The sequence below is a fragment of the Myotis lucifugus genome, unplaced genomic scaffold (assembly GCF_000147115.1).
Source record: "Myotis lucifugus unplaced genomic scaffold, Myoluc2.0 scaffold_2, whole genome shotgun sequence".
NCBI classification, from domain to species: domain Eukaryota; kingdom Metazoa; phylum Chordata; class Mammalia; order Chiroptera; family Vespertilionidae; genus Myotis; species Myotis lucifugus.
The window spans coordinates 12,120,403-12,132,860 of record NW_005871050.1 but is presented as its reverse complement, the minus strand read 5'-3'; positions in this window follow the sequence as shown (position 1 = coordinate 12,132,860).

Genomic DNA, 12,458 nt, shown 5'->3' with positions numbered 1-12,458 from the left:
CTTCTTCTTTATATTCTTAGTTGTAGGATTTCTGTTCAGTTAGATTTCAGGAAGTTCTGAATGCTGGTTGTCCTGCAATTTAGTTGTAATTTTGATGTGGGTGTGGGATAATGCTTGTACCACTGTCACCTACACTGTCATCTTAACCAGAGCCTGAAGTTGACAGTTAACTTTTCAGCATCTCTGTTAGCACTTCACATTTTTGTGAAATTTTTATGTAAATTTTCAGAAATTGAGGATTATCATTAGTAATCTCATTTTAAACTATTTTTTGCTTCCATTCTCTTATTTTGAGTTTATTCACTGATTCATTTTATGCCCAGCACCAGTTGTCTAATATTTTAAGCACAAACTACACCACATCGAAGTTCTTTAAAGCAATTACCTTTGTCTTGCTTGTGTTACCCCTCATGTGTGGAAAGATGACAGAGTAAGGCCCTAGCCAGTTTTGCTCAGTGGATAGAAAGTCGACCTGTGGATAGAAGGGTCCCAGGTTCCATTCCAGTCAAGGGCACGTACCTTGGTTGCAGGCTCCTCCCCAGCCTAAGCCTTGGTCGGGGCGCATGCAGGAGGCAACCAATTGATGTATTTCTCTCACCTCAATATTTCTCTCTGTCTTTCCCTCTCCTCTGCCTTTCCTTCTCTCTTCCACTCTCTCTAAAAATCAATGGAAAAATATCATTGGGTGAGGATTAAAAAAAAAAAGATAGAGGCTTTCTAATGCAGTTTTACCCAAATGTAGTAAATCCAAATATAGTACTTTCATTGCTATCTAATAAAATGTGTTTTAGAGAAATAGCTGTTGCAAAGACTGGGGTGGGCAAAAGTAGGTTTACATAGTTTATTTTTGTTTTCTTATTTAATTGCTAGAGGCCCGGTGCACAAAAATTTGTGCACTCGGCGGGGGGGGGGGGGGGAGGCTTCCTCCGCCTGGCCTGTGCCCTCTCGCTGTCTGGGACCCTCGGGGGATGACCACCTGCTGGCTTAGGCCCACTCCCCTGGGGATTTGGCCTAAGTTGGCAGTCAGACATCCCTCTGGCAGCCTGGGAGCCCTCGGGGGATGTTCACTTGCCAGTGGGGAACAGGCCTAAGCTGCAGTCGGACATCCTTTGCGCTGCTGAGGAGGTGGGAGAGGCTACCACCACCACCGCTGTACTGGCAGCCATCAGCCTGGCTTGTGGCTGAGCAGAGCTCCCCCTGTGGGAGTGCACTGACCACCAGTGGGCAGCTTCTGCATTGAGCATCTGCCCCCTGGTGGTCAGTGTGTGTCATAGTGACCAGTCATTCCCAGTCGTTCTGCTGTTAGCTGTTTTCAGGCTGGCCACACCCCCTTCAGGGTGGGAGTCCCCACTGGGGTACCTGGCCAGCCTGGGTGAGGGGCTGAGGGCCCTTTTCAGGCTGGCCACACCCCCATCAGGGTGGGGGGTCCTGCTGGGGTGCCTGGCCAGTCTGGGTGAGGGGCTGATGGCTGTTTTCTGGCTAGCCAAGCCCCCCAACGGGGACCCTCACCCCATGAGGGTGTGGCCAGCCTGGGTGAGTGGCTGATGGCTGTTTGCAGGCTGGCCAAGCCCCCCAGCAGGGACCCTCACCCCATGAGGGTGTGGCCATCTTGGGTGAGGGGCTGATGGCTGTTTGAAGGCTGGCCACGGCCCCCAACCACCCAAGCTCCCAGTGGAGGCTGGCTGGAAGCAGGTATCTGGGATTTATTTATCTTCTATAATTGAAACTTTGTTGCATATAGTCGCTCTGATTGGCTGGTGGGCATGGCTTGGGGCATAGCAGAGGTGCGGTCAATTTGCATGTTTCTCTTTTATTAGATTAGATTGTATTATTTTCCATACAAACAACTGTAAACCTACTTTTGCCCACCTGGAATATTCTACCTATAAATGATCTCTCTCTCTCTCTCTCTCTCTCTCTCTCTCTCTCTCTCTCCCCCATCATATATCTATCTTCTAAAGTATCTGGGGACTATTGAGATTAGTATAACCCTCAGGTTATATTTATGGAGAGAACGGTGCTTTGGGAGTACTGGGAGACAACACTGACATGGACACTGTAGTGGCAATGGGGAATCAAGCCCACAACCGAGCATGTGCCCTGACCAGGAATACAACCATCATCTTCTGGTTCATAGGTCAATGCTCAACCACACTGGTTGGGCCAATTTTTTTCTTTTAAGAAAAATAAACTAGCTTTGCTTTTGACCTATATTACCTTGACTAACATTATGAGATTTACAGAGATACCAAATAAAAATTAATGGATTAGCTTTATATCATTCTGGAAAAGTTCTATCACCCCAAAGCCATCTGAATTATAAAGAAATAAAATGACATAGAAAAATTCTGTGCACTGAAATAATGTCATTTCAAAAAGTGCACTTGTACATAAACCAAAAAAACACAAACCAGAATAAACAAAGAACAGTCAGTCACTGAAAGACAGTGGGCTATAAAAATATTATTCTCAGAAAGGCTCATTCTTTATGCTTTTTTTTATCATAGAAAAGACAAAATGGGGTTAGGGGACAATGAAATGCATTTGTGGGAAGTTAGACAACTGAGATTATTTAACTTGTATCTCTATCAGAGATATAATAGCTTAACTATGCTTTTGATGTGCATAGTAAAGTTATTATTTGCTTTTAGAAAGTATATGGCTCTGACCATAATAAACTGCCACATAAGCAAACTTTACTATAAAATATAATTTCAGAATGCTGTTAGCAGTTTGGATAAACATCACTAAAATTTCTCCCACAAAATAGAAGGGTTGAAGAAAAATGTAATTTTCATGGAGATTTTTGTGCTCATGGTAAATATTCAGAAGGGAAAAATATTTGCAAAAAACTGAAAATATAAAATGTGCATATCAATAATTTCTAATATTCATTACAGACAGTCCTTGGGTTACATTGGACTTGACATATGTCATTTTGTGGTTACGTTGCCATCTCCCATCTATATATATAAAAGCCTAAGTGACTGGCTGACCGGCCTACTGGCCAACTGTCAGGTAGGTATGATGCACACTGACCACCAGGGGGCAGACGCTCAATGCAGGAGTGGAAACCACAGGCATGGAAACATGGAACAGACTGATGACTCTTAGAGGGAAAGGGTGGAACGAGATTAACCAAAGATCTTATATGTATACTAGAGGCCGGTTGCACAAAGATTCGTGCAATAGGCCTTCTTTCCCCTGGCTACCAGCACCAGTTTTCCTCTGGCACCCGGGACCTAGACCTTCACTCTGGCCACCGCCTTCCATCTTCGCTCTGGACACAGTCTTCGCTGCAGCTGGAGCCTTCAGTCTTTGCTCCTCGCTCTGGCCGGAGTCTTCAGTCTCGGGCCAGAGCTGCTCCTGTAGCTCCTTCAGCCCCCCACCCTCCCCGTCATAGCTTGATCGCTGCTTTGCCTGCAGACCTCGCCAACAGGCTCCTGGGTTCCAGGAAGCTGCCTTGCCTGTGGCCAGACTTTCCAATCACAATCACAGGCCGCAGGCAAGGGGGCTCCTGGGTCCTGGGGGGCTGCCTTGCCTGTGGCCTGGCTTTTCTGCGGCTCCTGGGGTCGTACATGGGGGCCTGGATGGCGGCTCCCGGTGTCCCGCCCTGCTTGCAGTATGCAAATTAGCCACCATCTTTGTTGGCGGTTAATTTGCATATTGCGCTGATCAGCCAATGGCAATGGTAACGAAGGTATGGTTAATTACCATGTTTGTCTATTATTAGATAGGACTAGATGCCTGGTACATGGATTTTTGCACCAATGGGGTCCCTTGGCCTGGCCTGCAGGGATTAGGCCGAAACTGGCTCTCCAACATCCCCCGAGGGGTCCCGAATTGCGAGAGGGTGCTGGCCAGGCCAAGGGACCCCACCAGTGCACGAATATATGCACTGGGCCTCTAGTTTATTTATTTTTTAAAAAGTTCCATCATTTTGACGTATGCACATGTGTGTTTTATGTTTTTTATTATTTATTTACCAAAAATAAAGGTCAGGAATTGTTATCTTTCTTTTAAATTTTTTTTTACTGCTTCACTCCATTACTGCTGTGTATGTGCTCCATGTGAGTGACGTAGGTGCTTATGTAAGTGGGTTCTGACTTACAGTGAAAATCGCATTACGTTGAACCATAGGAACGGATCTCCGACGTAATGCGAGGACCTACTATAGTTATTTTTTAATATTCCACATGTGTTTTAGAAAATTGAAGCAATGCTTATGAGCTTGTGCTGTATAAATATTGATTGTTTTAATAATGTAACATAGAATCTGAAAACAAGATGTCCAGTAGATATAATCTATAAAATAAAAATTAAATCTATAAAATAAGTAAATAAAATTCAAGAACAAGATGCCTTACATGCATGTCATGATTTATTTCCTTAGAGGTTTTCTAATTACTTACCAATAGGTACAAAGGAACTTGGCTTTTCTCAGATTGCTAGAAAAACAAACCAAATATATTGCAAAGGCTTCAGAGCTATACACAAAATTTGATGAAGCTATTCTAATCAGAGTGAAACAATTGGATGAAATTCCTTATGTTAATGTTAGTTTTATATTTTTCTAGATATTATAAAATATTATTCTATTTTGTGGACTTGACTGCTTTAGATTCTGGAGTAGATAATATCAAAGGAATTATTTGACTCTCACTTTATTTTCCAACTTTATATTATATAAAGTGTTGGATTAAATAAAGATAATACTCAATATTAATTTGCTTTCTTTAACTTGAACTTTTATTTGTAACTTTTTTAGAACAGAAACGTTGCCTATAGTTAGTTTAACAGTACAGCATTGTAAAGCAAAAAGAAGAAAGGAATCCTTCTTTGGGAGAATATTGATTTCTATATATTATTTAGAAGCCTGAGGCGATTTGACTTTTCCTTTATGACCTTATTTCCTTTTTTGCAAAATCTTTCCCCAAGTCTTCCATACGGTCTCTGAAGATAAATCAAAGGAGAACCTAAAGTGCGTCTGTGAATACCTTTGACTTTTGGATTTCTGTAACTGCAAATATAAGAAATTTGTTACAATGATACATATAGATCAGGTCAAAAGGTAACGTGGTTGAATGCATTTATTTTTCTTTACAGTTGTGATAGGTTGAATGTTTTTTCTTTAAGCTCTCTATTTCTATCACATCATATCAGTTCTGAGGATTCAGGATTTTCAGAACAGAAGGTCAGGCACTATTAAGCAATAAAAATCATTGTTTACCTCAATAGGTTCAATCAACTTTAGTTCAAGCTTCATGACCTCAATTGGACCCTTATTTTTACATTGCATCCCAATGTGTTCAATCTAAAATTATAACAATATACTTTGTTCTGCTCTGAATTAAAATAGGTTGTGCTGGACCTGATTTGTAATAGATTTTAATATGTATCTCATATCAACCTATCTTTTGCAAATTGGTTGCCAGTTCAACCAATAAACACTACTATTATAGAAAATATAGTTCTAGTACAAGACAACCTGTCTTTCGTGCTTATAATAAAAAATGTGCAATATGAGCATGCTGTGTACACAAACAACACTTTCATTATAGAGGGGAAAATGGGAGGAAAGATGATAAATTAGTTCATCGAAGTCTTTGTGGCACTAACTTACAAACAAAGTAATGAGACATTATAATTCAGGGCACAATAGTAGCCCAACTGTTTGAAATTTTGCATTATACTACATTAAATTTTCAGTGATCTGCTGTTGGTGTGGATATTATCTAAGATTCAGAGTTAGCATTCAGAAGGAAGTACCCAAGCATACAAATCTTTAAAAAAATTAAAAACTGCAACAGTACAAGTTGATTTCCCAAGGATGCAAAGATAATAATTTTCTACAGATGAAGCATACCTTTATACACTGTACTGAAAATTGGGCATAGGGTTATACATTCATGATACATCTTATAGCTCCTGAAGTAAATCATATGCTTGGTTTTGGATTGTTTATCTAATTCTTTATACATATATTAGTCCTATTGTAAAGTAGATATGAGATTTTTCTTTCACAAGTCTAACTAAATCTTCACATTATGCAAATATACATCTGTTCAAAAACAATGCTAAAGAAACAATCCACATTTACTATAATACAACAAAGATTTCAAGGATATTGGAGTATAATTTTGTTTTTCCTTTATTTGTTTCAGCTGCATCAAGGTCTAATGGTTATGTGTTTTCTATTGTTTATCAGACAATAAAAAATTTCCTTTCGAGTGTATTGACCATAATATAAGCAACATGCTGAAAGGTAGTTATTATAAACAAACTAACCTCAAAGGCAAACTAATTAAGTATATTTTTATTTTTTAAAATATATTTTTATTAATTTCAGAGAGGAAGGGAGAGGGAGAGATAGAAACATTAATGATAAGAGAGAATCGTTGATCAGATGCCTCCTGCACACCCCCTACTGGGGATCAAGCCCACAACCCAGGCATATGCTCTTGATCAAAATCCAGCATGGGACCCTTCACTCCTCAGGTGGACGCTATATCCACTGAGCCAAACAGGCTAGGGCAGTATATTTTTACATATTAGTAACCTATATTTAAAAAAGGGAAATGTAATAGAAGAAACAGAGCTTGAACATAACAGCTAGCCATCAAATGATTGCATTAGTTCCTAATCCCATCAACAGTGGGTTCAGTTATAAATGCCATTCATCATTTGGATTATTTAAAATGAGCCCCCTGGAATATTCCATTTCAAGTTTGTTTGCTTTGTTAAATATTTAAATTTTTGTCTTCATCCCTCCCCATATTATTAGAAATGTTGATTTTTAATTTGGGATTTTTCCTTCTCTTCATTTGAGTAATATGGTTTAGTGAAAGTCACCTTAATTAGTCAAACAATCAATATATATTTTTAGTGCCTACAATTGTAAGGTATTATATTCAAAGGAGAGAAGGTATTCTTTTATCAATGAATCTAAACAAGGAAAAGGAAGATATACAGAGATTAAAATGCACCTGGAAAAGGAGTAGAAAAAAGCTTTAGAGTAAGTGATCAGATTCCCTTTGAGGATATTTGTGTAATGAAGAAATACTGGGTTTTCTTTTAAAAAGATAACCTTTATATTAAAGGAATTAATTTTATTCCTGAGATCAGTTAAGAAGAATCTAATCATATTCTCTATCATTAATTCAACAAGTATTTATCAAACATCACATTGTGCTAATCCTTAATTATATCTTTCAAATTTTAATGCCGTTATTCAATGTGGTATGAAATTCTATTGTTATAAAAATATTTGAAGATAAAACTACTCTAAAAACTGGATTCCCTGAAAATGCGGGGAAAACTACTATGCTTTTTTGAATTTTCAGAAAGGTCAGAAACCTCAGTACAAGCAGAATTGTTTTCACAGATGCCCAAGAAACAGTTTTAATTACTAAATTCTATTAAATATTCAAGATCCAACTTTATGAGGGGACATTATAAAACATTCAGGCTTATAAATATTAGGAGTTAATGGTTCACACTACAGAAAGTTGTTTAAACGTCACAGAATAATATCATGTAGAATTCACATAGATCACTTACTTAATATACATATTGTACTATTATTCTCCCTCTCAGTATTAAAACTCTACATTAAGCAAGACACACTTAGACTTAGATAAAACCCACACCAACTTCCTACACTATGCAAGAAATACCATGTAAATGTTCCTGACAATGTTCGTTTGACTTTAACGCTTTTAGCACAAGATAGTATGTTTTGTTCTGTTTTAGTTTGGTTACAATTCATTTCAATTTTTTTTTCATTCTAGTGATCATCACTTTATATCTGTTATATAATTTAGCAACTTTGAGTAAAACAAGAGGATTAGGTCCTTTGAGAAACGGTAAAATATTTTTGCAACATTTTTGCTAATGGTATTTCCAAGTACAGCAACACCTTCTTGCACACAACACACAACACACACACACACACACACACACACACACACACACACACTCACGTACACATGCTTGCTAGACAGCTGTTTGAATAAGGACAGAGAAACAGGGATTTAACGAGAAATGAGGTTTCATATGCTCATGAGTTAGGACTTACTACACCTACAACTCCGATATTTATAAGCCATGCATGTATCTATGAGATTAAGTTAATCTTTTCTGAAGATGGAGTAATTTACCAGCAGAAGTGACAGTACTTAGGGCTGTCCAGTTTTCTAATCCCCCATTGGAACCACTAGGGGGCATGTCTACCCATAAATCTAAAGATCAACAATTGACCTTGGAAGCCAAGTAAGTGAAATTTTAATTTAAATGGGTTAGAAATTTCTGTACTGAAACTTATTTAGGGGTTTAGACTGATTTATTCCAGATGCTTCCTGGATAGAATGTTAATTCAGGCAGATTTCTATGCATAAAAAAATTTAGGCTAGATGAAAAAATAATTTTCATTTAAACAGGTTTCTCTTTAGTAGTTGCTCAGAAGAGACACGTTTTATCTAATGTGGAAAGGCTTTTGTAGTAGAATATTGCTTTTTATTTATTTTATTTCTACAAAATATGTGTATATTTTATAGCTACCAAAGACAAACTATTTGATTTCCTCTATAGAGTTTGATTCGGGATGAATAATGGTGAATATAGGTCATTTAACATTATTTTTGGATTTCTACTTAGAAATAGAATTAGTAAGGTTGAGGTTGGTGTACATTCAAAATATAACAATAACAACCAATGACAAAAAACAACATTAAATCAAAATTACACTATCCACTTCTTTGATATTTTTCATTATTGTTCCCTAATAATTTATGATGAGTACATTTTATTTGGTTATTTTCTTTGCCAAATAATTTTAATTGTATCATTTTTTAATTCATTTTGTAAGTGTGGATATTTTAAAAATAGTGATATCAGTTTTTTGTACTCTAAATGCCTACAGATCTTTGGATCAAAAGCTGAAGAGGCCTCAAAAATAATGGGTTTAGAATGTGAAACTGAGAAAGGGTGGAATAAGAGAAATAGTTGGCAAAACTGCAGAAGCTGCATTTTATTCTAATCAATATGTATATGAACTTGTATTTCATATTGGAGATTCCTTTATCTGTCAGTTTGCTATCAACTGTTCCTACATAATCTCAGATTCATTCACCTTTTAAAAATATATATTTTTGTTGATTTCAGAGAGGAAGGGAGATGGAGAAAGAGATTGAAACATCAATGATGAGAGATAATTACTGATCAGCTGCCTCCTGCAGGACCCCACTGGGGATTCAGTCTTTGCAGTTAAGGATGTAGACTATTGTGCTTGGGAAGGAGAGAAGAACTAATGTTTATTTAGCACCAAGTAGGTTTCAAGAATTTTTACAAATATCTCATTTAGCTTATATACACCCCCAGAAGTGGGTAATAATGCTATACCTAATTTACAGATGTGGAAACTGTGGCTAAGAGAGATTATGTCTCTTGCATAGATCACAAATGAAGAAGTGAAAAATCTGAGATTGCAAACTGTTCAACCTCCAGATTCCATGCTCTTTCATTTTCCCACAAGCAAATTGGCCAATATGGAGATAGAATTTAAAAATTTGACCTTATTAGTGCCATATTTCTAATTTATTAGACCCTTGCTATTCAAAGTGTGGTTCAAAGCCTGTAATTATCAATAGTACCTGGGAGCTTGTTAGATATGCACATTTTGGGGTCCACTTCAGACCTGATGAAATTAGAAACTTCATTTTTACAATTTCAGCAGGCTAGTTATAAGCACATTAAAGTTTGAGAAGCTCTATTTTGTACAACTTGACTGGACGAATTAATCCCTATTTCTTGAAAGTTTGCAAATATACTGAAGACTACTTTTCAAGCCCTTTTTTATTTGTAGATTTTAATGTGGTGTTTAAAATAGACTGTGGAAGTATTTGAAATAATTGTAACATGGTGTGTCCATATAAAAATCAGTTTAACCACCCGCTCCCCACATTTTTGGTCTCTATTATATTTTTTCTTTATTATTATTACAACTGCAAAGTAGAGAAAATGTACAAAACTTAATAGCTTATTACAGGTTATTTCATTTCCAACTTCTCATGAGGTCTAATGGCACTTCACAGAATAATTATATAGAATGAGTAGTACAGAACCTCAACTATGATTTACCTTGAAGATTATTTTCATCTGTAAGTCTTTCTATGATACTAATAGCAATACATTTTTTTGTAAATGCCTTAAAAACAACCTAACAAGCTCATAGACTAATTAATTAATGTTATCTGCATTCGTGCTTATGATGTATTGGCTTACCTCCTGAAATTATTTTTTTTAAGTTGAAGTTTCAAAACTTATTGTAATCACCACTATATGTCAACTTTAATTTCTGCTTCCCCTAGCTGACCTAAAACTTGCTGATCACCAACTCTTTCTTTTTTCACTTTCTTGGTCTACTTCCGAATAATATTATTGGTCTTTTTGTCAAACTAGCAAACTTTCTTCATTTTATATTTCTCACCATAAAAATATCTTTGGCACTTCCCTATTTTAAGTGCTGAGTATATCTCTTTATCTAATCTTAGTGGTTTTTAGTGGTAAGGTATTACCACTTACATATATGACATCACATTCTATTGAATTTAATGTCTTAACACTTCAAGAAAGTATAGAAATATTACCTTACATTTATGTTCGTATAGCTTCCCCATTTAAAAATATAATTGTTTTAAGTATTTCCTCTGCATACATTGAGTACCAATAAGATAGTGCTATATTTTTTGCTTTAACCATAAAAGTTACTAAAGAAATTCATAGGAAGTATAGTCTATTGTATACTTCTCTTTTTACCTAGTCCTTTGTTCTTTCTTTGGTGAGTGATCAAGTGTTAATCTGTTATCATTATCTCTTTTTTATTTCTTTATTGATTAAAGTATTACTTGGAAAGCATTATGCTAAGCGAAATAAGCCAGGCAGAGAAAGATAAATATCACATGATCTCACTTATTTGTGGAATATAATGAACAACATAAACTGATGAACAAAAATAGAGAGAGAAATATCATTATCTCTTTGCTTGGTGAGGTTTCTTTAGCCATTCCTAAGAGTAGATCTGATTGTAACAAGTTCTTTGAGTCGCTTTAAGAATGTTTTCATTTTCCTTCATTCCATAAGGATACGTTCACATATTATAGTTAGCTGATGACAATTCTTTTCTGTCAGCACTTGAAAAATGTTGTTTCATTGCTTCTGTTCACCACCATTCCAGATGAAAAATCCCCAGTTATTCAAATTCTTTTTTTCCTAGAGGTAATGCCTGTTTCTCTCTGGCTGCTTTTAATTTTTTCTCTTATTATTTTACTTAGGTGAAATTAATACAGCATGAAACCAACCATTTTAAAGTGAAAAATTCAGTGGCATTAGTATACTCACAATGTTGTGAAACCACCACCTCTAGTTTCAAAATATTTTCATCATCTTAAAAGGAAATTCCATGTCCAATAAGCAGTTACTACCCATCCCCGCTTTGCCACAGACCCTGGCAGCCACCAGTCTGCTTTCTATTTGTATGGTTTATCTATTCTTGATATTTAATATAACTGAAATCATACACCTGTGAGCTTTGTGTCTTGCTTCTTCCACTTAGCACAATGTTTTTTCAAGTTTCAGCCATGTTTTAGCATGTATTGTATGCTATCGGTATATATATATGTTTTAGAGTATGTATTTGAAAATATACATCAAATGTGAATAAATAATATAATATAAATTAATAGTTAAATATGAAAGTATATTTAATATAAATAAATATATATTAAAATGTATTATACATAATATATATTTTAAAAGACTATTTCTTTTTTATATTTCAATTACAGTTTATATTTAATATTATTCTGTATTAGTTTCAGGTGTACAGCATAGTGGTTAGACAGTCATGTACTTTACAATGTGGTACCCCTGATATTTTAAGTACCCACCTGGCACCGACATAGTTATTACGATATTATTGACTGTATTTCCTATGCTGTACTTAAATTTCTGTGACTATTCTGTAACTACCAATTTGCACTTCTTAATCCCTTCAACTTTCTCACCCAACCCACCAACCCTCCCTCCCCTCTGGCAATCATAAATACCATTTCTTATAGGAGTTTTAGGTTCACAGCAAGTTTGAGGGAGATTTACCACATACTGTACTTCCTGTTCCCACACAGGCATAGTCTCCTACATTATTAATACCACCCTTCAGAATGGTACATTTGTTATCATTCATAAACTTACATTAACAGCATAACCACTCCAAGTTCATAGTTTACATTAGGGTTCACTCTTGGTGTTGTGCATTCTGTGGGTTTGAATAAATGCATAATGCCATATCATTCATTACGGTATCATAGCAAAATATTTTTATTGCCCTAAAAATTCTCTGTAACCTGCCTATTTTCCCTCCCCCCACCAACGTCAGTCAACCACTAAACTTTTTCACTGTC